The 27861-nt window shown below is 37.8% G+C and overlaps 2 long non-coding RNA genes and 6 other non-coding genes across 8 annotated transcripts; 4 read left to right on the forward strand and 4 right to left on the reverse strand.

The window, feature by feature from the left end:
- Positions 1–1890: 1890 nt before the first annotated feature.
- LOC135938212 (5S ribosomal RNA) lies at positions 1891–2009 on the reverse strand. The gene has a single exon (XR_010574625.1). It is a non-coding gene; the product is annotated as a 5S ribosomal RNA (ribosomal RNA).
- Positions 2010–2222: 213 nt separating this feature from the next.
- On the forward strand, positions 2223–2341 carry LOC135938217 (5S ribosomal RNA). Its single transcript, XR_010574631.1, has one exon. It is a non-coding gene; the product is annotated as a 5S ribosomal RNA (ribosomal RNA).
- Positions 2342–2698: 357 nt separating this feature from the next.
- Positions 2699–2817, reverse strand: LOC135938214 (5S ribosomal RNA). The gene has a single exon (XR_010574627.1). It is a non-coding gene; the product is annotated as a 5S ribosomal RNA (ribosomal RNA).
- Positions 2818–6472: 3655 nt separating this feature from the next.
- Positions 6473–6591, reverse strand: LOC135938213 (5S ribosomal RNA). The gene has a single exon (XR_010574626.1). It is a non-coding gene; the product is annotated as a 5S ribosomal RNA (ribosomal RNA).
- Positions 6592–6808: 217 nt separating this feature from the next.
- Positions 6809–6927, forward strand: LOC135938215 (5S ribosomal RNA). Its single transcript, XR_010574629.1, has one exon. It is a non-coding gene; the product is annotated as a 5S ribosomal RNA (ribosomal RNA).
- A 350-nt stretch (positions 6928–7277) lies between these two features.
- On the reverse strand, positions 7278–7396 carry LOC135938218 (5S ribosomal RNA). Its single transcript, XR_010574632.1, has one exon. It is a non-coding gene; the product is annotated as a 5S ribosomal RNA (ribosomal RNA).
- Positions 7397–7724: 328 nt separating this feature from the next.
- On the forward strand, positions 7725–13496 carry LOC135937310 (uncharacterized). The gene is made up of 3 exons (XR_010574496.1): positions 7725–7800; positions 8997–10819; positions 12436–13496. It is a non-coding gene; the product is annotated as an uncharacterized LOC135937310 (long non-coding RNA).
- A 1112-nt stretch (positions 13497–14608) lies between these two features.
- LOC135936305 (uncharacterized) lies at positions 14609–17073 on the forward strand. The gene is made up of 2 exons (XR_010574308.1): positions 14609–14671; positions 15692–17073. It is a non-coding gene; the product is annotated as an uncharacterized LOC135936305 (long non-coding RNA).
- The last annotated feature ends 10788 nt before the right edge of the window (positions 17074–27861 follow it).

The following is a 27861-nucleotide window of genomic DNA, read 5'->3' on the forward strand; positions in this document are numbered from 1 at the left end:
TCAAATCTAGAAGAATTAGCTGAATTCTCTAAAAATGAATCAAAGTCCTATCCTGTGCTGTTGACGAGATTGAAAAATATAGCCAAAAAATTGGGTTCGGGCCCTTTTATCGTGAAGCTCTGGGAATTTATAAATAGTACCAACACGTCATATACTGCATCGCTACTACCTTTGGAAAAAGAATGGCGCTCCAATCCGGCATTGGCGCGGAAATTGATAGATATTGTAAGCAAAGCGATGGAAACTGATCCCGATTTGGACAAAGTGTGGAAGAATGCCGCGGAGAAAGGTTTAAGCGAAAACTCTACTACGGAAGAATGGAAACAGTTTTTGACCGACGCAACGGAATCTAATGAAGCCGTGGAAGCGAAACTGAATGAATTTTTCGAAAAATCGATGCGTTCTGTACAATCCGTACTCATGGTATACGCCGCCTTTGGTGATGATCTCAAGACAAACGGAGCATACCAGCCGACCATTTTTATTGCACCTTTTACTGGGGCAATGCTGCTGCAGTATTGTTACAAGATCTATTTCTTTTGAATATGCATAATTTTTAATATACGTACATCTATAGTGACGACAACTTATTATAGAGAAATGAAATGCTTTTATTTTTCCTTCTGCCAACTTATTAACTCGATATTGCATGGCTATCAAAATAATCTGCTTTTAAGAATTCACAGGTGTAACGGTAGGTTTACCCTGACTGAAATATTACTGTAACATAATTGAATGTATCGATTTGGTGGCGTTCAGGGTGCAATATTGTGTGGTAGAGAGTTAACAGTCGAGGAGAGACAGAGAAAGAGACAAGATTTTTTGAAGACGGACAAGCGGCGCAAGCAGTCGAGCCCGCAATCTCTCTCTCCCCTCTCGCAGCCCTGAGCAGCCAACGTGTAGCAAAAAGGCACCCAATAAACATAAATTATTTTGACGTTTTTATTTATTTTTTTTATCAATATACCCCTAATAATTTCTTGTGGTTGCTGATCATTGCTAAAAATAAAAAAATAACATTGTCACTCTTTCCTTGTCAAGACCCAGATAGGTTTCGTTTCTTTTTGCATGTTTTGCAGAGATAACTCTGCCAACTTGCTCCGTTTTCCGGTCCATTTCTTCCTTATCATACGCATGATAAGTGCACTGCGGCACTAGACTTTTGTTCCTTGCACAATCATGTGACTTCGCGCCTTGCTTCTAAAAGCTCTGCTGTTGCAAAGTTGAGGTTGGTATTACAGATTTTGACTACACCGTTTTTTTTAAGTATAGAGCTTTTTAATATTTTAATTTTTAAACGAGGCCAAACATCTTTCCATTTTCTAATTTTCTACTAACGATCCAGGAATTTTATTGAATTGAAATAGTGGAAATTTTCCTAGAAGCTTGACGTCTTTTAGTACGCTTTCATTTTATCAAAAATAAATTTAATAATTTCTCACACGACACAAACCACAAACTAATCACATCATAAGCTGGAGTTACAAATTCTAAAGCTCCCTCCGTGATTTTTCACATTGATCTGTATTGCGCAAGAGAATGCCATTTTTGTGGCAAGTGCGAATAAAATCCAAAAATTATTTTCAACTATTTGAAAATTTATTTTTTTTTATTTTAGAAAACGTCAGTAATCGCATTTACCTTTTGAATCACATGATTTCTAATTAGAGTTATCAGTTTTATCCGTTAAATTTTTTCCAAAAAGTTTAATTAAAATAAAACATTTTAAGAAATGTCAATAATACTGTTGTGGTTTCTGTATTTAAAATAAACCACAGGAAGTGGCTTAAAATATATTTAAAAAAATCAATATTAATTACGAGAAGCAGGATAATGGATCTAAAAGTGAAGCAAAAGAGATGGAATTAATGGAAAAAAGCAAAATACGGGCGCCTACAACATGCAGTGTTCCCAGGCGGTCACCCATCCAAGTACTGACTGCACTCAACGTTGCTTAACTTCGGTGATCGGACGAGAACCGGTGTTTTCAACGTGATGTGGTCGTAGGCGATGGCGCGCTCACGAAGTCCAAAGCACCAATTCGCCCAGTGGAGCAAGGAAATCAGCACTAAAATTAAATATATCATAAATATTTGTTGAAAAATTAGTTTGTCCTTTCAGTCGGTCTCAGAAATCTTAAATCGAATTGTATGCTAGGCTTTTGGCTCCTTTCTTCGCTCTACTGGGTGAATTGGGGCTTTGGACTTCGGGACCGCGCCTTCGCCTACGACCACATCACGTTGAAAACACCGGTTCTCGTCCGATCACCGAAATTAAGCAACGTTGAGTGCAGTCAGTACTTGGATGGGTGACCGCCTGGGAACACTGCATGTTGTAGGCGCTTCTTCCCTTTTTATCGTTGCGTATTTTTCAACTAATTTTGGTTAGAAATGTTCAATATTAAGAATTTATCTACTCTGGACCAAAACAATAATGAAATTTTTTCTATTTCCTAACAGCAATCACAGACAGAAAAATGATAAAAAAGAAAAAAGTAAAATATTTTACGTTTCAGAGCAAGGGACTGTAAAAGAAGTAAAATATTACTGTTGTGATTTAAACCACAGGAAGTGATTTAAAATATAATTTTATATGTAATTTTTAATGTATTTTTAAAAATCAATATTAATTACGAGAAGCAGGATAATAAAAATGAAGCAAAAGAGACGGAATTAATGGTAAAAAAGCAAAACACGGGCGCCTACAACATGCAGTGTTCCCAGGCGGTCACCCATCCAAGTACTGACTGCACTCGACGTTGCTTAACTTCGGTGATCGGACGAGAACCGGTGTTTTCAACGTGATGTGGTCGTAGGCGATAACGCGGTCCCAAAGTCGAAATCCACAATTTAATTTGCCCCCATAAAGACGAGAATAATACATGTTAAAAAAAATTTCCGATCAGACACTCACACTGCAGTGCGGACATAAGGGTCGAAAGTTTTATCAGACACTAACACACTGTGGCCGAATAACGAATTTCTGATAGGAATTACCCATCGAATGCAAAACAACAATTTTTGCATTGCTTCTCTGTCACCAAGAACCAAATAACCCACGTTTCTGTGTTTCACAACAGATGACCGCAGCTTTCTCCGGTTTCCGGTCATTCTTTTTTCGTTGCCATCGTCAAACCATAATGTTTAGTGCAGGCCGTGCTTGAATCTAGACTTTTATTCGTTCCTCAATCTTGTGACTCATCCTGCGTCTCCGAATATAAGATCTGTTGCAAAGAAAGGTTGGTTGGTTTTACAGATTTTTGACTATGCTGTTGTTTTTACGCAGTGCTTTTTAATATTTGAATTTTTAAAACGAGCCCAAACACCTTTCATTTTCTAGTTTCCTACCGGATCCAAACGTGGTTCTTTTTATTTAAAATTAATTTAATGGCGGAATTTTTCGACTGTCGTGGCTCTCGGCCAAATCTGCCCAAACGCGAGACTGCGCAGTCCTAAGGCGCGGCCGCCGGCCGGAACCTAAAAACCATTGTTATTGGCTTTCGACGCCAAAGTTAATTAAGTTAAACAGTGCTCGCTTGACGTGTAAGGAAAAATAATGAATATAAAATATATAAATATAAAATGGTATTTCTTGTGCAGCGGCCGGCGGCCGCACGCCGCATCTTGGGCCTACAGGCGCGTGTTGGGGTAGATCAGGCCGAGGAGTGTCACGACAACGCTTTGTCCGCTTTCATTTTAACCAAAATTTATTTGAATTTACTCGTACTTTTCATCAGGAAAATATAAAAGCGCACAGAATAACCAAAGCGAAAGAAATAATAATTGTTCTGCACATATCAAGCTGGAATAAAGTTAAATATTTCAAAGTTAACCTCATCAACGCCATCACCCTGACCAGTACAGTCTCATATCGGCTTATATTTTTCACACTGGTCTGTGTTGCGCATGAGAATGCTATTTGTAGCAATAATTGCGAACAAAATAATCATTTTGAAACATTTGAAAATTTATTTTTGATTACAATGCGTTGGTAATTGCATTGCCTATTGAATTAAATAATCTCAAATTAAAAAGTGGAATGATACTGGGCAACAGTTGAAAATTATTTGAATTGTTGGATGCCATAAACAATTGATCGAGAAACAATTTGTTCAACAATTTGCAATAATAAAAAAATGACCTTCCTACAATAAAAATTCAAATTTTGCCAATTTTCTCCAAAATTTACAGTGCTTGAACATATTTTCTTGGCATATTCCGATTCCTCACGTCGAGATCTGTCCAACGGTGTATGCCACTTATTGGGGAAACTCTTTGTTGTGAAAATAAATCGGATTTCAAGTAAGGAGACAGCCATTATACCATTCGAAAAGCACGCTAACTTTCCAGCCAATTTTCTCGAAAAATTACAGTGCTTCTTAGGTCTATTTTGGCTTGAACTGAATCCTAAGGGGCGAGGTTATGCATTGGCAACAAGCATTTTCCAGGCTTTTGCAGTATCATTCCTCTTTAGGGTTTGCAGTTTTGTCCGGTTGGTTTGTACAAATATCCAGAGTTTTGCAACAAATAAATAAAAAAAGAAATAAATATGTTTTTTTCACACAAAGTAATTTCTGCATTTTTACTCGCGACCTTGGAAAATTGGAGATCATACTAAGCTATTTGCTAGTTAGGATGAAATGGTTAGTTATTTCCTAAATATTCCCGATTAAAACATACACTGAACACAGTCTTCTTGTCGATTTTCCAAAAAAACCTGCGCCTCTAACCTTAATTTTCTTTTGCTCCACAGCATTTTCTGTCGATATGACTCGGCTCTGCCTCCTTGCCTTCTCCGTTTGCCTGTATGCGGCCTCCGTCACCTGCACTGATGAAAAATCCAGCAGTGGAGAACCGCTGAAAGGGATTAGTAATGACGTCCTCGCCAAATTGAACTCGGATCAGGACTTGCAAAGGTTTTGGCAGCAAGCCTTTAAAACCGGATTAACATTAGATTCAAGTCTAGAAGAATTAGCTGAATTCACCAAAAAAGAATTAAAGTGCTATCCTGTACTGTTAAAGAGATTGAAAAATATCGCAAAAATATTGAGCTCAGACCCTTTTTTCACGAAGGCGTGGGAAATTATTGTCAAGGCAGAGGAATCAACCAACCCGTCCAACTCGCTTCCTGATTTAGAAATATTTCTAGAAAAAGAACTGCGCTCCAATCCGGCATTGGCGCGGAAGTTGAAGGATATTGTGAGCGAAGCGATGGAAACTGATCCCGATTTGGGCAAAGTGTGGAAGAATGCCATGGAGAAAGGTTTAAGCGAATACTCTACTACGGAAGAATGGAAACAGTTTTTGACCGACGCAATGGAATCCAATCAAGCCGTGGAAGCGAAACTGAATAAATTTGTATCAAATTCGATGCGCTCTGTACACACCGTGCTCATCGTATATGACGCCTTTGGTGATGATCTCAAGACAAACGGAGCTTACCAGCCGACCATCTGTATTGCATCTTTTATTGGGGCACTGTTGCTACAGTATTGTTACAACATCTATTTCTTGTGAATTTGCTTAGTTTTTATATGTAAAAAAATGTGAATTAATAGTTTCATACAGTTTCTGTCCCCTTTCAAGTACTTTATACAACACAGGGAGTAAAATTAATTCTAAATTCTATAGATGACAGTAAAGTTTTAAATTTAAAAACGCCCAAACAACCTAATTAATTTTGGAAAAAATTTTAATTCTTTTTTTTGCTTATGAGACTGAAATTTTGACGATCGACAATATTTTTGAGTTTCAAATTATTGTGGGACCATCAAATGAGCACGAAACATGCAATTGGAAGCCATTTAAACCAAAATTCAAATCAACTAAATCTGTAAAAACCGACAAAATCGTCTAAAACTTGTATAGATATTTGAAGTTTGAATTATTGAAATAAAATATCCCTTGATATATTATTGAATGCGTTTATGCACGGAAAACCGGAAATCACTGTTCCATAAAATCATTTTCATAAAATAAAATGATAAATTACGTAAATTAGAAAACATTCGCGCACTTGTAGATGATAATATTGCTTGAAGTAAATAAGAGACATCTTTTGTTAGCCATAATGGCCCTCGTATCATCAACTCTTCCGCAAATTCAATCTACCGCAAGACAAACGATTTGTAATTGGACTGCGCGATTGATTTAATGTATGATATTGAATCTTTTTGTCAATTTTGTGTGGATGCCAAAAGTTCCAATAAATATTATTATTTGTAAACCATCTTCCTATTTTTTTTTATCTCGATCAGCTTTCAAAATACTCTATTTGAAGAAGTCCCAGGACTATTATGCTGAAAAAATATTTATTTTATTCGTAGAACATTTGTTTTGTGTTTTTGTCAATTTAAAAAAACAAGCTAATTTCGACAAGCATGTAAAGACAAATTTTAAAAATCAAAATGAAAAGTGATCGATTGAAATAAAAGTAACAGAGACAGAATTAATGGAAAAAAGCAAGAAACAGGCGCCTACAACATGCAGTGTTCCCAGGCGGTCACCCATCCAAGTACTGACTGCACTCAACGTTGCTTAACTTCGGTGATCGGACGAGAACCGGTGTTTTCAACGTGATGTGGTCGTAGGCGATGGCACGCTCACGAAGTCCAAACCCCCAATTCGCCCAGTGGAGCGAAGAAAGGAGCTAAAACCCTAGCATAAAATTCGATTTAAGATTTCTTAGTGAGACCGACTGAAAGGACAAACTAATTTTTAAACAAATATTTATAATATATTTAATTTTAGTGCTAATTTCCTTGCTCCACTGGGCGAATTGGGGCTTCGGACTTCGGGACCGCGCTATCGCCTACGACCATATCATGTTGAAAACACCGGTTCTCGTCCGATCACCGAAGTTAAACAACGTTGAGTGCAGTCAGTACTTGGATGGGTGACCGCCTGGGAACACTGCATGTTGTAGGCGCATCTTCCCTTTTTATCGTTGCGTATTTTTCAACTAATTTTGGTTAGAAATGTTCAATATTAAGAATTTATCTACTCTGGACCAAAACAATAATGAAATTTTTCTATTTCCTTGCAGCAACCACAGACAGAAAATGAGTGGAAATGATTAAAAAATTAAAATATTTTACGTTTCAGAGCAAGGAACTGTTAAAGAAGTAATATATTTATGTTGTGATTTCTGTATTAAAAATAAACCACAGGTAATTTAAGATATATTTTTAAAAATTAATATTAATTACGAGAAGCAGGATAATGGATCTAAAAATGAAGCAAAAGAGACGGAATTAATAGAAAAAAGCAAAATACGGGCGCCTACAACATGCAGTGTTCCCAGGCGGTCACCCATCCAAGTACTGACTGCACTCGACGTTGCTTAACTTCGGAGATCGGACGAGAACCGGTGTTTTCAACGTGATGTGGTCGTAGGCGATGGCGCAGTCCCGAAGTCGAAAGTCTCAATGTAATTTGGCCCCATAGAGTCGAGAAAACATGTTATAAAATTTTCCGATCAGATCTCGCACTACAGTGCTGGTGATAAGGGTCGAAAATTTTATCAGGTGCTAAAATATTGTGACCAAACATCGAATTTCTGATTGGAATTACCCCTCGACTGGAAAACAACACTATATTTGCATTGCTTCAGTTTCATACTTCATACCACGTTTCTGTGTGTTTTATGTAGACAACCGCAGCTTCTCCGGTTTCCCGTCATTGCGTGGTAACTTTGTCATACCGTAATGTTTAGTGCAGGCTGTGCTTGAATCTAGACTTTTATTCACTCCACAATCTTGTGACACGCGCCTTGCTTCTTACGCCTCTGTTGCAAAGAAAGGTTAGTTTTACAGATTTTGATTATGCTTTTGTTTTTAAAGCAGTGCTTTTTAATCAGGGTTGCAAAATACCACATATTTTAATAGTCAAATGCGGTTTTTTCAATTTTAACCAGTTTCTTGCATGCATTGTTTGCACCTCATAGTTCGATAATTTTCTAACTATAAACACATAACCTCGAACCAAAAACTTGTCAGAGAGAAATACTTGGAGAAATTGAGGCAACAAATGTCAATTTAAGAGAAAAAATCTGCACAGTAGATGAACTTTAGACCAGTCCGACCGCTAATTTTAAAATTTTCCAGGACACTAAATTAAGGAGTAAATAATTCATTTTTTGCATTTCCTGCGCAAGAAATTGGTAAAAGTTGAGTGGTGAATAAACCGGGTGGTAAACAAATTCAACCCTTTTTTATATGTTTTAATTTTTAAAACAAGGTCAATAACATCTTGCATTTGTCTATTGTTTTCTACCGGAGAATCCCAACGACGTACTTTATTCAAAACGAATTTATAAAGGCGGAATTTTTCCTTGGGAAGTTTAATGCTTGTCGTGATACTCCTCGGCCTGATCTGCCCAAACGCGAAACCGCAGACCCAAGGCGCGCCGACCGGAACCCAAAAACCACCGTTTTATGTATAAAATTGGCTTTTGACGCGAAAGCCAATTACACAGTGTTCACTTGACGTTAACAATTATTAAGGAAAAGCCAATTTTATTAAGAAACGCTATTTTTCTTGTGCAGCAGCCGGCGGGCGCGCGCTGCACCTTTTTGAATCTGCAAGCGCGTGTTAGTTGCGGGGCAGATCAGGTCGAGGAGCGCTTTCATTTGAATAAAAGTTAATTTGAATTTACTCGTACTTTTCATAAGGCAACACAAACCAAAGGGAAAAGAAATAATAAATGTTCTGGACATGTCAAGGTGGAAAACGGTTAAAAAATTTAAAGTTACCACTTGATAGACAGCATCTCTAATTAGGGTTTGCAGTTTTATCCAGTAGGTTTTTATCAAAAAGCCCTTTTTTGAACATAATAAAAAATAACAAAAATAATACTTAATGAAGAATATCTGTTATTTGAGATAATTTTTAAATATCCCAAATAAAAACGTACACTTGGACACAGTCTTCTTGTCGATTTTTGGCCCTTTTCCCAAACCCTGCGCATCTAACCTTTATTATTCTTTTGCTCCACAGCATTTTCTGTCGATATGACTCGGCTCTGCCTGCTGGTCTTCTCCGTTTGCCTGTATGTGGCCTCTTTCACCTGCACTGTAGGCGCTATTGCATGCCCTCAAAACGAGACTGATGAAAATTCCAGCCGTGGAGAACCGCTGAAAGGGATTAGTGATGATATCCTTGCAAAATTGAACTCGGATAAGGACTTGGAAAGGTTTTTCCGTGACGTCATTGACACAAACTTATTTACATTGAGAATAGATTCAAGCCAAGAAGAATGGGCTAAACTCTTTAATAAAGAATTAAAGCCCTATCCTGAACTGTTAAACAGATTGAAAAATTTAGCCAAAATATTGAGCTCAGACCCAACTTTCGTTGAGTTCTGGGCAATTGTTAGCAGAGCACATAGATCAACCAGCCCGCCCACTTCGGAACCTGAATTACATGTAATTCTAGAAAAAAAACTGCGCTCCAATCCAGCCTTGTTGCGGAAGTTGATGGCTATTGTAAGCAAAGCGATGGCTACTGATCCCGATTTGAAAAAGGCGTGGGAGAATGCCGGGGTAAAAGGTTTAAATGTAAACTCCAGTGTGGAAGAATGGGGCAAGTTTTTGACCGACGCAACGAAATCTAATCAAGCCCTGAAAGCAAAACTGCATGAATTTTCCGAAAATACGCTGCGTTCTATACAATCCATATTAATGGCATATGCCGCCTTTGGTGACGCTCACAAGACAAACGGAGCTATATAACCAGCCGACCCATCTTTATCGCATCTTTTATGGGGGCATACTGCTGCCACAGTATTGTAATATTAAGATATCTATTTCTTGTGAATGTGCATACATTTTTTATAAAAAAAAAAAAACACACATGAGTTCAGCTTCAAACAGGTTTTTGTCCCCTTTCAAGTACCGTATAAAATACTAGGATAGTTAAATAAATTCTAGATGACAGGATATTTTTAAATTTAAAAAAAAACTAAGAACCTGATTTATTTGGGATAAAATATTTTTGTTTCATTTTTAGCTTATAGGACTATGAAATTGTGACGATCGACTATTTTTTAACCTTCAGATCATTTTTTGACCATCAAATGAGCACGAATCATGCAATTTGAAGCCGTTTGAACCAAATTTCCCAAAATTCAAATCGTCACATAAATTGTAAATTTTTTGGAGTTTGAATTATTGAAATAAAATATCCCTTGATATATATTATTGAATGCGTTAATGCACGGAAATCTATCAATCACTGTTCCATAAAATAAAATGATAAATTAAGTAAATTAGAAAATTAGAAAATTAGTAAACAAACATTCGCGCACTTTTAGATAATACTGTATTAAATAAATAAGAGACATCTTTTGTTAGCCATCATGGCCCTCGTATCATAAACTCTCCCGCAAATTCAATCTATCGCCAGACAAACGATTTGTAACTGGACTGCGCGATTGATTTAATCCATCATATTTATTGTATCATTAAGTCAATTTTGTGTGCACGTCAAAGGTTAAATAAATATTTTTATTTCTTAACCTTGCTTGATTGTTTATAAAAATCCTCTGCCTTGAAGAAGTCGCAGGTGTAACGGTAGGTTTACCCTGACGAAAGTTATCAATCAATAATAATGTTAACATAATATTGAATGTGCCGATTAGGGGGCGTTAATGGTGCGAAAGAGGGTATAGAAGATAGTTTACAGTCAAGCAGAGCTGACTGTATAGAAGTGGCAAGATTCGAAGACTGGCCAGCGGCGCAAGCAGTCGAGCCCTCTTTCTCTCTCCCCTCTCGCAAACCCTGAGCAGCCTACGTGCAGCAGAAAGACACAAAAATATTAAGGTAATTAAACGACTCTGTTTCCCTGCTCGCCCCTCGCCCCTTCCAAAATGAATCATGTCAAAGGGATAGATAGATTTTACGAGTCCATTAGCAAAAAGAGGGACACGCGCTGCCGAACCCCGCAGGACCCCACGAGCTCGACTCTCGCGCAGTGACACGCCTCCCTGACACCAGGGTAACTCTAATGAAATCATTAATTTTACCGTAGATTATTATTATTCTTGCTTATTCTTGCTATTTTCAATACATAAAATTAAAGGATTTAATAGAAAAATAAAGCAAGAAAGGCATAGTACTAGCAAAAACGATTAATTACAATGTAATCTCTCGCCGCACTGAGCCGTAAATGACACATAACAAATTCACGGATCACTATAAATTTGCCACATTAAGTTTTTTGCACAGGGGGGTAAACTCGGCCGCCGTGCAATTCTTGAGTTCAGACGGCAAGTCGTTTCACGGCTTCACCAATGCATTTCGTGTTTTTATAATTTTAAAGCAAGCTGATTTCGTCATGCATTAGGAGGGTTTTGATTTTTCTGATTTGAATAGTTTGGAAAGATTAATTTTAACTCATCTAAATAATTTTGCTTTCGAGACACCTGAGACAAATCGAAAGATAAAATCATTGATTTCAAATTTTTGTTGCTTTATTTTTTTTTAAATTCTTTCTTTCTTAAAAAATACACCACCACAGGTATTTGTTCAAAAGCATTATTCAGAAGAAAGAAGCACAGGGGAACACAATCGGCGTTCTCAGGTAGCTTAAAAGCGCGTGTCGAAATTGACGGGCAAATAATACAACGAGAAGTTATAGGAATTTTTTTAACCCTGGAGGTGACAATAGATAAAAAGGTGACATGCCACGCATACCACCCTTGCTGTCAAAGCACACGATTGCAGCTATAACTTATGTCTTTTGTTATGAATGGCATTGTACAACACGTCATGTGGCTCGATTTCTCCTCGTTTGAGTGCTCAAAAATGCACTTTCGACTTAACTTTCTCCGCACACTCATTTTATAAATTATAAAAAACAAATTAAATCTACTCACACTTTTCATGATGGAAACAGTCGCTTAAAATGAATGAAAGTGGAGAAATATTATTATACCAGTTCTGTATATATATCAAGCTGGAATAAAGTTTATTCTCACTTAAAAAGACATACATAATTAAGTTTTTATCAATTATCACAAAAAATGACTTGTCATGAGATAAAAAAGTGAGAAAGGGCTGCATTACTGGTATACATCGTGTTAAAACTTTACTTTGTGAAGAGCAAAGCCGAAGTGGGCCCATAAATTTATTAATTTATTTATATTTTGAATCATTTTAATTTTTTATTAGAATGCGTCGATAATCGCATTACCTTTTGTGCAGATTTTTCCGGTTAGTTTTTCCAGATAAATAAAAACAGCAAAAATATGCTGTTTTTTCCACATGGAGTTTTTTTTTGCAATTTTAACGCTTGGAAAATTACTGAAAGCAAATTGGTCAGCTATTTTTTAAATAATCCCGAAAAAAAACGTACACCTGGACACAGTCTTCTTGTCGTTTTTTGCCCTTTTCCCAAACCCTGCGCTTCTAACCTTTATTTTTCATTTGCTCCACAGCATTTTCTGTCGATATGACTCGGCTCTGCCTCCTCGTCTTCTCCGTTTGCCTGTATGCGGCCTCTTTCACCTGCGCTGAAGGCGCTGCTGCACCCTTTCAAAACGAGAATGATGAAAATTCCAGCCCTGGAGAACCGCTGAACGGGATTAGTAATGATTTCCTTGCCGAATTAAACTCGGATCAGGACTTGGAAGAGTTACACCGTGAAGCATCGGAAAGCGGATTAACATTGTTATCAAGCGATGAAAAATGGGCTCAATTCTTTATAAATAAATCCAGGTCCTATCCTTTGCTGTTGAATAAATTGAAAAATATTACCAAAACATTGAGCTCGGACCCTTTCTTCTTGAACTTAACGGACCTTTATTTCAGGGGATCAACTCACATGAACCTCAAGATTTTTCTCATTAACTTTGAGCTATATTTACATTTAGAAATGTGCTCCAATCCAACCATTAAGCGGAAATTGATGAAAATTTTTAACGCAGCGATTCTGTCTGATCCCGAGATGGAAATGGTGCGGAAGCATGCCGTGGATGTAGGCTTAAGCAAAAACTCTGGTACGGATGAATGGAAAAAATTTTATTTCGACTCAATTCGAACCAATATTCCCGTGGCACTGAAAGTGGAGAACTTTTTGTACAATTCGTTTCGTTCTTTATTCTCCATGGTCATTGTATCTGCCACCATTGATGATCTCGAGGCAAACGGAGCTTGCCAGCCGACTATCTTTATCGGATCTTTCATTGGTGCAATTCTGGTACAGTATTATATTGTTACAAGATTTAGCTGTTTCTTGTGACTACGCATACATGTTAAATTTAATTTTCTTTTTGTAAAAGTTACGGTCCATATAATCTCAGTTTTCGAGTAACCTTTGAAGGGCCTTAATACATGGAGCTGAACTCTATACTGTATATATTTTTAATTAATAATAATTCGAATTAATTAAGAGATAATATTTGTAATTGGATAGCGCGATTCTATGTATCACTAATCGTAAGCCAATTTATTTGTGTATCTGCCAATAGTTTTAATAAATTATTTAATCATAACTTGACGGTGCATTTTCTTTACAATAATACTATAATGTAAGGCAACGTTTTGAAATTGAGTGTAATTACGATAGAAACGTAGTTTTTTAATAAATAAAAAATGGTAAACAGAAGGCTAAAACGCTACAATTATAAGTAAGGCTGTGAAATTTGGAATCATTGTGGGACCATCATATCTGAGCACGAATCATGCAATTTAAAGCAATTTGAACCTAAATTAAAATCGCATAAAACCGTTTAAATCTTCCAAAATAAATGCGTCTTCTTGGCACGAAATCTACAAATTAACTGTCGCGTCATCTGCGTATTACACAAGGGTGCATTTTTTTCAGGGCGTTGGGCAGATCGGAGACGAACACGTTGATAAGCAAAGGACCTAAAACGCTGCTTTTTGAATCACGCTTAAAGTGCATGCCTTCGCAGTTCGTGGTGAGGGGAGCGAATAGTCGCGAGAGCACCATCAGCGCTTTGCTCGTGCGTCGTGGTCTCTGACGCCGCAGGGGCAACCTCGGTGGTCATGACAGTCGCTGGAACGACAGAAAGGATTTGGTCACCGAGAGTCTTCGATGTCGTGGTTGTCATTCTCGAGGGGGAATTAATTAACTTGAAAACCCCCAAGCTGGCGAAAGCATCGACGAAATTTTCGACATGACAGCTCGAACATTGGGCGGTGTCGATTCCCAGAATTATGTTTAACTGCTGCACTGCGGGGTACAAGAAATTAAGGAGTGCATCAGAGCATTAATTTGTTGAGGTCGTCGTCAGCGTTCGGGCATCGATATTCTGACCCCAATGACAGCTTTTTAGATCATTGACTCTTATTTGAGTTGTTCCAGCATTTTTGGCTGCACGTTATGCATTTTTTCCCATCAGATCTCACTGCGCAGTGCCGGACATGTGGTTCGAAAACATTATTGGGGGCTAACATGTGGCCGGATATTGGAATTTCTGATAGGAACCAACAATTTTTGCTATAATTTCCTTAAAAAGTCCCAAAAAAACTCGTTTCTGTATGTGTGTGTGTGTTTTAAAGACATAACCGCACAGCTTGCACCTGTTTCCGGCACATATTTTTTCCGTGTTGTACCATATGTGCAGACTGGAGCTTGAATCTAGACTTTCATTCGTTCCACAATCTCCTGACTCGCGCCTTGCTTCTTGAGCTCTGTTGCAATGCAAGGTTGGTTTACCAGATTTTGACTATATAAAACCCATTATTTTTTAAGCAGCACTTTTAAATATTTTTTATTTTAAATCGAGGCCAAACATCTTCCATTTTCTAGTTTTCTATACCGGAGAATCCTGAGGTCTTTTAACTAAATTAAATATTCCTCGAAACTTAACGTCTCTATTACGCTTTCATTTGAAAAAAGTTACTTTTAATTTACTCGTACTTTTAATAAGGCAAAATAAACAATACGTCCTGGTCCCAGTAAAATTGCGCAACATTCAACAAACACCAAAATTTTCATTGTAGAATTGATTGTTGACCTTTTCTTGCAACAAGGAAATTCGCGTTTTGTTGTTGAAAGTTGCGCAATTTTACCGGGACCCTGGACGAATAGATGTTCTGGACATGTATCAAGCTGAGATAAGAGGTTAAAAATTTTTAAGTGTTCGCTTCAACGCAGCACTTCAACAGGACAATCTCTCCGGCTTGACTTTTAAATTAATTTTATTTTACATTGTTCTGTCTTGAACATGATAAATTGCCATTTGTAGCAATAATTACGAAACATTTTAATTTTTTTAAAGAATGCATTGTCTATTGAATTACATAACGTCCTGGTCCCGGTAAAATTGCGCAACGTTCAACAAACACCCAAATTTTCATTGTCAAATTGATTATTGGTGCCCTTTTCTTGCAACAAGGAAATTCCCGTTTGGTTGTTGAAAGCTGCGCAATTTTGCCGCTACCAGGACGAATAATCTCTAATTAGGGTGCGTCTGGTTTGTTTTCCAGAGTGTTAAAAAAAATAAATGAAAACGGAAACACAATCATGGGAGTAATTTTTGAATTTTTTACTCGTGTTCTTGAATAATTACTGAACATACTAAAAGCTATATTTGTCAGCAGTTAGGGTAGTTATTTTGTAAAGTTTCTGGAAAAAAATCCACCCACCGGACACAGTCTTGGTGTCAATTTTTGGCCCTTTTCTTATACCTTGCGTCTAACCTTTATTTTTCTTTTGTTCCACAGCATTTCCTGTCGATATGACTCGGCTCTGCCTCCTTGCCTTCTCCGTTTGCCTGTGTGTGGCCTCCGTCACCTGCACTGATGAAAAATTCAGCCATGGAGAACCGCTGAAAGGGATTAGTAACGACGTCCTTGCCAAATTGAACTCGGATCAGGACTTGCAAAAGTTTTACCATGATGCCTTTAAAAGAGGTTTAACAATAAAATCACAACTAAAAGAATGGACTGAATTCGCTAAAAGCGAATCAAAGTCCTATTATCCTGCACTATTGGAGAGATTGAAAAATATTGCCAAAATATTGAGATCGGACCCTTTTTTCATGAAGTTTTGGGATCTTATAATGAAGGTTGAGGAATCAACCAAACCGTCAAACTCTGCTATAGGGCTATTTTTAAGAAAAGAACTGCTCTCCAATGCACCCTTGGCGCGGAAGGTGAAGGATATTTTTGGCAAAGCAATGGAATCTGATCCCGATTTGAAAAAGCTGTGGAAGAATGCCATGGATAAAGGTTTAAACGAAACCTCTAGTGATGAAGATTGGAACTCATTTTTTGACGAAGAAAAGGAATCTAATCCTGCCGTGGGAGCGAAACTGAAAAAATTTGTAGAAAATTTTTTAAATTCTGTACATTCCTTGTTCATCGTATATTACGCCTTTGGTGATGATCTCAAGACAAACGGAGCTAACCAGCCGACCATCTATATCGCATCTTTCATTGGGGCAATGCTGGTACAGTATTGTTACAACATCTATTTCTTGTGAATATGCATATATTTAATATACAAACATCTAGTGATGACAATTTATCCGTGCAAAATTTTGGCTCCGATAAAAATGGAATATTTTTTGAATAAAATACTCTGTCTTATGTCTGATGTACCCCTTGAATTACATAAAAACTCATCTAAAAACGCTTTGTCGAATATATTTTTCTTTTTGTAAAAATTGTTAGACTAGAGTTCAGCTCCAAACAGTTTTGAGTCTCCTTTCAAGAGCCTTTTAATACAGTGAGTAGATCTTAAACTTTACTTTGTGCCGTATATTTTTTTAATTATTCTTAAAAAATTTACAACACTTTGGATTTGGAAAGTAATTTTTCATCTTTTAACTTATCTATAGGACTGTAAAATTTAGACGATGGACCATAATTTTCTGACTCAAATGAGCACGAATCAGACAATTTTAAGCAATTTAAACCAAACTTGAAACCGTCTAAAACACGTCAATTTTGAGTTGGAAATCAAATCCCTTTATATATTATAATTTAGACGAAATATTTATAATTGTAACATTATGGCGCTATCATATGTATGACGTATCACTCTGCCCATTTTGTGAACATGCAAACAGTTCAAATAAATTATTATTATTCTTAAATCATAACTTGACGGTGCATTTTTTTCTGTACAATGGAACTAAATGTAATACATTTTGGAATGGAGTGTTATTACGTAAGTGACGTAGTTCTTTGAATCAATAATTAAAAAAATTAATAAACAGAAGGCAAAAACGTTACAATCATGAAGAGCGAGGGCTGAGAAATTAACCAATTTTTTCTGAGCTTCAAATCATTGTGGGATGAACACGATTTAAGCAAAAAAAGACGAATGTTTCCTGAAAAAAAAACCTATTTTTTCACAGCCCCTATACAATTATATTTTTCTTTCTGCCACATTAACTAACTCGATCGGCTATAAAAACACTCTGCGTTTAAGAAGTCGCAGGTGTAACGGTAGGTTTACCCTGACGAAAGTTATCGATCGATATTGCAACATATCGATTTGGTGCCATTCAGGGTGCAACTAATGGGGGAGGAGAGTTCTAAAAGTCAAGCAAGAGACTCTGCGAAAGAGAAAAGATTCGTAGACTGACCAGCGGCGCAAGCAGTAGAGCTCCCTCTCGCCCTCCCTCTACCCTCACGCAGCCCTGAGCAACCACCGTGTGACACACCAGTCAAACATAACAGTAAAAGGTAATTAAACTACTCTGTTTCCCTGTTCGCACCCCTTGCCAAAATGCAGAAGATAAATTTTCCATTTGGCAGAACGAATAAGTACACCCCAGCGAAAAATCGGAAGCGTAGAAAAGCGAGCGTTGGTCGCTTTTTCAGCCTAGAGCAAGAGAGAGCTGCTTGTTTCCGTCCAATTTCTTTGCTCTAGAGAGCTTTCGATTTTTCTCGCTCAAGCCGCTTTTTGCCAAAAGTTGCGTGCAGTGCTTGCTTTTTTTCCCCAATTTCCTTGCTTTTCTTGCTTTTTCCTTGCTCAAAACCCTTTTCTACGCTTTTTATTATCTTACACTTTTTGTTATTATTCTAAGAAAGCAAGCTGATTTTGTCAATCAATAGGAGGGGTTTGATTTGTCTGAAATGATTATGTTGTACAACTTTCTGGCCTGCTACGTACCTTATTTAGGGGCGCGCGGTCGCAAGCAGGAAATTTAAAAAGGCTGAGTAAAGCAGCCGACGAGCAGCCAGCCGCCCGCCCGCGCTCGCACACACCGCCGAGCGACCAGCTGTGCCGCAAAATATACGGTGATCTTGAGTGTCGATATTGGCGCCTGGTCATGGCCAGAAAGTTGTGCAACAGAATAATTTAAATAGGTTGGAAAATTAATTTTAATTCATCCAAAGAATTTTGTTTTCGAAACACGTGAGACAAACCGAAAAAATATTCATTTCGAATTTTTGTTGCTTATTTATTAATTTTGGTTTAAATTGTTCACTACTATGAAATATCTATACTCTGGACAGAAATAATGATGAAAAAAATTGTAAAATGAATTTTACTAGCAACAGTAACCCCAAGCAGATAATTAATGAGGGAAAAATACTAATTAATGTGCTTTTTAGAGCAAAGAGATTTATTATTTTTTTAAAAACACACAGAAAGATTTTTCTCAAATTGAGCCTAAAAACCAAGCGAGCAGCGATGCAGCGCGAGCGAGGTCTATAACTTTCCGGCTCAATTTTAAAACTAAATGCATGGCCAGGCAGCTGTGAATTGAGACTTTCATGTAAAAACAATGAAACTTATTGGCCGATTTTCAATTTTTCGACCAAACACGAGTCCAGCCGAATTTAATTTTAGCCACAGGCGGGAAATAAAGATCGCAAAAAGTTATGTGTCCAAATAAATACAGATTTTATCGTTCTTTCAAAACAATCCTATAAGTTTGGGGAATTAATTGAAAAGCAAATTTTTTAATATGAATTAAAAAATAAATATTGCTTAGTTATGTGCAGTAAGGGCTCCTGTTGTTGTTTCAACGTCGACCGGAAAACTTTTCGTTGGCAGAGACCCGATTTTTGCATCGAAAACCCATTAATTTCGGCCATTTAAGTTCTATTAACATGCAGCTTTTAGAGAAGAATCGGCCAGCTCGGAATTAATTTCAGCCGCGCTGCGTTTTCAGGCTCAAATTGAGCCGGAAAGTTGGGCCTCGCTCGCTCTACATCGCTGCGCGCTTGCTTTTTAGGCTCAACGTGAGAAAAAAATGCTGTGTGATTTTTAAGGAAATACTCTATTGAATTTCCTTTGTCAAATATACACCAAAGGAATTGTTTCAAAAAATGTTCAAAAGACGCGGTGGCTGAAGGAAGCGCGGAGGAACACGTTAAACGCTATTAGGTTGTGTCAAAGTACGCGCCGCGGTGTATTCTCCCGAAGAATATATTTTCATTCATAAAAGTTCATGAATGGACACCTCGCTTTCTTTTTCCTCGCCGCTAAAAATGAGAACTCCCAAGATGCTTGGCCTTCAATGTACATGTTTACAATAGATTCCAATTCGCCATTGTCACGGGCACCTATTGATGTCCTCCGCTCGCCTTACAAAACTCAAACGACCCGATTTCTCTTTGTCCTCACCGCTCTGCAGTAGTGCTTTGTGAGTAACGACTCTGACTCTCGGCGTGCTTCAAAAAAGCCGCACGAAGGAGTCTTGGACCTTAAGCGAGCGAGGGCGCGAGGGCCCCAAAGCAGCAGCAGCTGAGCAAAGCACTACGAGGCGGCTCAGTAAGAGTATGTCAAGGAGCCACGCCGAGAGCCAGAGTCGGCCAGGGTCGTTCCTCACATGCTCGCAAACACGTTAAATAAATAAATTTGAATATGCTCGCACTCTTCATGAGGAACAGTTTCTCGGTTAACACGAACGAAAGTGGAAAAATAATATAAATATTCTGAACACATCACGCTGGAATTAAGTTTAAAATTTTAAAGTTTCTGCTTCAACGCCAGCAGCTAACCAGTATAGTCTCATCGGCTTGAATTTCAAGTTATTTTTTCACAAAAGTGACAGTGTCTGTGTGCGCATGAGAGTAACATTTGTAGCAATTATTGCAAAATTAAAAAAAAAAACATTAGGAAACAGGCGAATTCTGCGCGCAACTTTCATGAAACAGAGAACGGTGAGAAAATTTGGGCTGGTGAAATGGAAAAGTGATAAAACATGATAGAGATACAAATTATGGGTGGCTGGCTCGCGCGGCGCAGCGTGCTCAGTTGTCTACTCGTGATCTCGTAAAATTGCCGAACATGCTAATTTGTTTGGATGAATAGGGTATAGTTATTTTTTAAATAAACCCGAAAAAACAAATAATGGAAAGTCTTCTTGTCGATTTTTGGCCCTTTTTCTAAACCCTGCACGTCTAACCTTTATTTTTCATTTGCTCCACAGCATTTTCTATCAACATGTCTCGACTCTGCCTCCTCGTCTTCTCCGTTTGCCTGTATGCAGCCTCTTTCACCTGCACTGAAGGTGCTACTGCACCCCTTCAAAAAGGAACTGATGTAAAATCCATCCGTGTAAAACCGCTGAAAGGGATAAGTAATGACGTCCTCGCAAAATTGAACTCGAATAAGGCCTTGCAAAAGTTACACCGTGAAGCCTCGGCAAGCGGATTAACATCACGATCAAGCAGTAAAAAATGGGCTCAATTCTTTGAAGAGAAATCCAAGTACTATCCTTTGCTGCTAGTTAAATTGAAAAAAATTGCCAAAAAATTGAGCTCGGACCCTTTTTTCATGGTGGTGCGCGATTGTTTTATTATCAAGAATGAAACAATCGGCCAGATCCTCTCATTCTCTGATTGTAAGAAATATTTAAACCAAGAACTGCGCTCCAATCCAGCCTTAGATCGGAAATTGACGGGTATTTGGAACAAAGCGTTTGAATCTGATCCCGCTGTACATATAATGTGGAAGTATGCCATGGATAATGGTTTAAATGAACACTCTGATTTGAAAGATTGGGAAAACTTGTTTGTCAACGCATATCTAAACAATCATACCGAGGGAGAGGAAATGAAGAGATTTTTAGACACTTCGTATCGTTCTGTACTCTCCGTGGTCATCGAATTTGACAAATTTGGTGATGAGCCAAACAAAGCTTTCCTGTTGACCACATATTATATTGTATCTGCAGTGGTGGTACCGATTTTTTTCTTGTTAATATATATACTCTGCCAGTCAGGGGTGACAAAATCTCAGTGCGCTGCAGTGAGAAAATCGTGCATTGCCGCATTTCACTCTGTCTGGGGTGCGACAGGTCGGTTTTTCGCACCTCTTTCAGCAATGACATGCTGTGGGGGCGCAGTACGATATTTCTCACTGCAGCGCACTGAGACTTTAACAACCCTAACTTGCAGTGTACATATTCATACAACTTCAAACACTGTGACCGTCTAATACTTGTCAATTTTGAGTTCAAAATCAAATATTTCCTGTTCAGCCGATCGCCGTAGAAACGTCGGAATAATGATTTATTTAAAAAAATATAGTTTTTCACGACTCTACGGCGATTCGGTTTTCAGAACATCAAAAGAGAGAATATTTAATTAAGAATGCACGGGTCTGAAATCGAAGCAAAAGTGCCTAAAAAGAAAATTTTTAAAGAAACTCTACGCTTGCGCCATCCGTTGGCGGCTTCGAATACTTAGGATTAATATGTACTGCTCAATTAGTGATTACCATATTGTTGGCCATCATGGCCCATCTGCAAATCCAAATGATCCCAAGATGAACGATTTGTAATTGTAATTATATGAATTGTATTAAATAATTGTATAAATTACTCACCTGTTTGAATAATTTACTTGTTGATTTCGTCCAATGCCAATTTATCAATACAACGTTAAAACTTCGCCAATTTTATGTACATATGCCAATAGTTCTAATAAATTATTAATTTATATTAACTTAACTGTGCATTTTCTGTATAATGGAACTATATATTTAAAGCGATGTTTTGAAATTGAGTGTTATTACGTTAGTAACGTGTATCTCTTTGAATCAGTAATTTAAAAAAAAATGTTTAAACGGAAAGCAAATATCACAATGCAATTATTGAATATTATTTATTTTTCCTTCTCTCACTTTTTTAACTAGATCTCGGATATCAAAATAGTCTGCTTTTAAGAAGTCCCAATGCAGACATAAAATCTTTAATTTTATCGTAGATAATTTGTTTCGTGTTTTTTTTTATCAATTTTAAAGCAAGCTGATTTCGACAAGCATTTGGAGGGTTTTGATTATTTTAAATAGTTTGGCACGATTATTCTAACTTATCCAGTGAATTTTGTTTTCGAGACACCCTTGAGAGAAAACAAAAAATATTTCGAATAATATTTGCTAATTTTTTATTTAATTTGGGTTTAAATTATTATTTTTTACTCTCAAACTCTATCATAAATACATTAATTTTACATCACGACAAGTCCAATACAAGTAGAAATCACGTGAGAACGGCGGCAAGTGACTGTGGTCCTGACCTGGAGGACATTACAAAAAATCACACATTAAAATCTTGCAACCACATTATTTGCCTTGCAGTTGGAAGGAAACTGTGCCGCAGAGCTGTCCTTCAATGCGGTTGGCATATTCTACTCTTTCAGGACGCGAAAATCTAACACATTTTCGCCGAGGTGGGTATGGGCCGGCGGCTGCAGCGGGTCTTCGCACACGTCTCATTGTCGCAAAGTGATTCGAGCCATCGCACCGTAGTTCGTCACTCCTGCGAGGCACTTTTTAAAAAAATAGGAGGACGGTGTACACGAGCTGAACCGGCACTGAGAGCAGATTTTACTAGTGACGTAGTTCTTTGTGTCAATAATTAAAAAAAATTAATAAACAGAAGGCAAAAACGTTACAATCATGAAGAGCGAGGACTGAGAAATTAACCAAATTTTTTCTGAGCTTCAAATCATTGTGGGATCATCATCTGAGCACGATTCATGCAATTTTAAGCAAAAAAGACGAATGTTTCCTGAAAAAAAACTATTTTTTTCACAGCCCCTATACAAATAATTGAACAATTATATTTTTCTTTGTGCCACTTTTTTACTAACTCGATCGGCTATAAAAACACTCTGCGTTTAAGAAGTCGCAGGTGTAACGGTAGGTTTACCCTGACGAAAGTTATCGATCGATATTGCAACATATCGATTTGATGCCGTTCAGGGTGCAACTAACGGGGGAGGAGAGTTCTAAAAGTCAAGCAAGAGACTCTGCTAAAGAGGAAAGATTCGTAGACTGACCAGCGGCGCAAGCAGTAGAGCTCTCTCTCGCTCTCCCTCTCCCCTGACGCAGCCCTGAGCAGCCACCGTGTGACACACCAGTCAAACATAAGAGTAAAAGGTAATTAAACTACTCTGTTTCCCTGTTCGCACCCCTTGCCAAAACGAAGAAGATTGATTTTCCATTTAGCAGAACGAATACGTAGGGCTGTGAATTTTAGACGATTTTTGGCAAAAATAGTCTACTATTTTTAGGCTGTTTCTAAGAGCAAATTAGTCGGTTCTATTTTCATTGTTTCCTTCGCGTTTTACAATATATTTCACAAAAATTCATGTTTAACTTGTATTATTTGTATTGTGTTTTTTTGAGCCAATTTACAGATAAATTTTGATTGACTATTAATTGAAAAGGTTAATCACTGGTAGTTTATTAGTTAAATCGAGCAGTTTCATTAGAAAATAATGGTTGATTTAGACATTAATTTAAGACATTGAACAATTTGAAGTGATTTTATTTGATAAATTGTATTTAAGTACTTGTTTGGAAATGAAAAAATCCCACATTTGAGGCCCGAGAGTTCAATATTTTTTTCAATATACCAAAAAATAGAAAAATTGAATTTGTATTTTCAAAGTTGGACTGCAACTTTTGATTACGTTGAGATATCATCCCGAATATTTCCCTAACCGACATAGTCTGCTTTAAACCCTGAACAACTTTCCCTACCCTGAAAAGTTTGTAGGTCAAAATTCAAGCTCATATTTTGAGACCTTTTCCGAGAAATCGATTTTTAATTTAATTTTTTTAAGGGCACGGTCAAATTCGAGCCCATGAAATTGTGTGCAAGTAAACAAATTTTCAGAATGACAGTTTCGTGGCAAAATCAAAGTTTGTAGTTTTGAAACCGGCTCGAATCCGTTCTGCCGAGCATGACCTTTAATTAGAAAATGCCCGTCATTTAAAAAATCGATTTTCCGTGCCCTGTTAACTTCAACGCACTATGGGGATCGAAATTTAACCAAAAAAAGTTGATTGTGACCCTCAGGTTCTTACCCTGACATGGCCCTGAGGGTCAGATTGAGAAAAAATGACCAAAATTGTCAATTTTGGTGTTGTTTCATTGGGGTTTGACCCATCAGAGTTCAAATTTTGTTATGAATATTTTTCCCTGCATAAAAAATTATATTTTTGGAAAATTTTGTATGCCAAATTGAACTATTTAGACGGCTTAAGACGATTTTAGACGTGTTTAAGACAGTTTTGGCAAATGTATACGATTTTAAGTTTGGTTCAAATGGCTTAAAATCGCATGATTCGTGTTCATTTGATAGTCCCGCGATGATCTGAAGCTTAGAAAATTTTGGTCAGCCGTCTAAAATTCACAGCCCTATACGAATAAGTAGACAGGGGAGACGCGCGCGCCCCGTTTCAAGGGCCCAGGTGGCCAAAGACCCCACGAGCTCGACTCTCGCGCAGTGCCACGTTTCCCTGACACCAGGAAATTGCTGATAAATTATTTAATTTTACCGTAGAGCATTTGTTTTGCATATTTATCAATTTAAAAGCAAGCTGATTTTGTCAATCACTATGAGGGGTTTGATTTGTCTGAAATGATTATGTTGTACAATTTTCTGGCCTGCTACGGACCTTATTTAGGGACGCGCGGTCGCAAGCAGGAAATTAAAAAAAGGATGAGTTAAGCGGCCGATGAGCAGCCAGCCGCCCGCCCGCGCTCGCACACACCGCCGAGCGACCAGCTGTGCCGCAAAATATACGGTGATCTTGACTGTCGATATTGGCGCCTGGTCATGGCCAGAAAGTTGTACAACAGAATAATTTAAATAGGTTGAAAAATTAATTTTAATTCATCCAAAGAATTTTGTTTTCGAAACACGTGAGACAAACCGAAAAAATATTCATTTCGAATTTTTGTTGCTTATTTATTTATTCAATTTTGGTTTAAATTGTTCACTAATATGAAATATCTATACTCTGGACAGAAATAATGATGAAAAAAATTGTAAAATGAATTTTACTAGCAACAGTAACCCCAAGCAGATAATTAATGAGGGAAAAATACTAATTAATGTGCTTTTTAGATCAAAGAGATTTATTATTTTTTTAAAAACACACAGAAAGATTTTTCTCAAATTGAGCCTAAAAACCAAGCGAGCAGCGATGCAGCGCGAGCGAGGTCTAACTTTCCGGCTCAATTTTAAAACTAAATGCATGGCCAGGCAGCTGTGAGTTGAGACTTTCAAGTAAAAACAATGGAACTTATTGGCCGATTTTCAATGTTTTGACCAATCACGAGTGCAGCCGAATGCACCCAGATTTAATTTTAGCCACAGGCGGGAAATAAAGATCGCAAAAAGTTATGTGTCCAAATAAATACAGATTTTATCGTTCTTTCCAAACCAATCCTATAAGTTTGGGGAATTAATTGAAAAGCAAATTTTTTAATATGAATTAAAAAATAAATATTGCTTAGTTATGTGCAGTAAGGGCTCCTGTTGTTGTTTCGACGTCGACCGGTAAACTTTTCGTTGGCAGAGACCCGGTTTTGGCGTCGAAAACCCATTAATTTCGGCCATATAAGTTCTATTAACATGTAGCTTTTAGAGAAGAATCGGCCAGCTCGGAATTAATTTCAGCCGCGCTGCGTTTTCAGGCTCAAATTGAGCCGGAAAGTTGGGCCTCGCTCGCTCTACATCGCTGCGCGCTTGCTTTTTAGGCTCAACGTGAGAAAAAAATGCTGTGTGATTTTTAAGGAAATACTCTATTGAATTTTCTTTGTCAAATATACACCAAAGGAATTGTTTCAAAAAAATGTTCAAAAGACGGGGTGGCTGAAGGAAGCGCGGAGGAACACGTTAAGCGCTATTAGGTTGTGTCAAAGTACGCGCCGCGGTGTATTCTCACGAAGAAAATATTTTCATTCATAAACGTTAATGAATGGACACCTCGTTTTCTTTTTCCTCGCCGCTAAAAATGAGAACTCCCAAGATGCTCGGCCTTCAAAATAAATGTTTACAATAGATTCATATTCGCCATTGTCACGGGCACCTATTGTCCTCCGCTTGCCTTACAAAACACAAACGGCCCGATTTTTCTTTGTCCTCACCGCTCTGCAGTAGTCTGTGAGTTGCGACTCTGCCTCTCGGCGTGGCTCTAAAAAGCAGCATGAAGGAGTCTTGGACCTTAAGCGAGAGAGCGAGCGAGGAAAAAACATTAGAAAATGTCCGTCTTGCGAACACTGCACGCAACTCCCATGAAACAGAGAACGGTGCGAAAAATTTAACTTTGGGCTCGTCAAATGGAAAAGTGATGAAACATGATAGAGATACAAATTAATGGTGGCTATGGCTGGCGCGGCGCAGCGTGCTCAGTTGTCAACTCGTGATCTTGTAAAATTGCCGAACATACTAATTTGTTTGGATGAAAAGGGTAGTAGTTATTTTTTAAATAAACCCGAAAAAACAACTAATGGAAAGTCTTCTTGTCGATTTTTGGCCCTTTTTCGAAACCCTGCACGTCTAACCTTTATTTTTCATTTGCTTCACAGCATTTTCTATCGACATGTCTCGACTCTGCCTCCTCGTCTTCTCCGTTTGCCTGTATGCGGCCTTTTATTTCACCTGCACTGAAGGCGCTGTTGCACCCTCTCAAACCGGGACTGATGAAAAATTCAGCCATGGAAAACCGCTGAACGGGATAAGTAATGACATCCTCGCCAAATTGAACTCGAATAAGAACTTGCAAAAGTTACACCGTGAAGCATCGGGAAGCGGATTAACAATAAAATCAAGCAATAAAAAATGGGCTCAATTCATTAAAAATAAATCCAGGTCCTATCCTTTGCTGATGAATAAATTGAAAAATATTGCCAAAAAATTGAGCTCGGACCCTTTTTTCATGGTGGTGCGCGATCTTTTTACTATCAAGAATGAAACAATCGGCCCGATCCTCTCATTCTCTGATTTTAAGAAATATTTAACACAAGAACTGCGCTCTAATCCAGCCTTAGATCGGAAATTGATGGGTATTTTGAACAAAGCGTTTGCATCTGATCCCGCTGTGCATACAATGTGGACGTATGCCATGGATAATGGTTTAAATGAACACTCTGGTTTGGAAGATTGGGAAAACTTGTTTGTCAACGCATATCTAAACAATCATACCGAGGGAGAGGTAATGAAGAGATTTTTAGACACTTCGTATCGTTCTGTACTCTCCGTGGTCATCGAGTTTGACAAATTTGGTGATGAGCCAAACAAAGCTTTCCTGTTGACCATATTTATTGTATCTGCAGTGGTGGTACCGATTTTTTTCTTGTTAATATATATACTCTGCCAGTCAGGGGTGACAAAATCTCAGTGCGCTGCAGTGAGAAAATCGTGCATTGCCGCATTTCACTCTGTCTGGGGTGCGACAGGTCGGTTTTTCGCACCTCTTTCAGCAATGACATGCTGTGGGGGCGCAGTACGATATTTCTCACTGCAGCGCACTGAGACTTTAACAACCCTAACTTGCAGTGTACATATTCATACAACTTCAAACACTGTGACCGTCTAATACTTGTCGATTTTGAGTTTAAAATCAAATATTTCCTGTTCAGCTGATCGCCGTAGAAACGTCGGAATAATGATTTATTTAAAAA

Source organism: Cloeon dipterum, chromosome 2, assembly GCF_949628265.1.
Source record: "Cloeon dipterum chromosome 2, ieCloDipt1.1, whole genome shotgun sequence".
In the NCBI taxonomy this organism is placed as follows: Eukaryota; Metazoa; Arthropoda; class Insecta; order Ephemeroptera; family Baetidae; genus Cloeon; species Cloeon dipterum.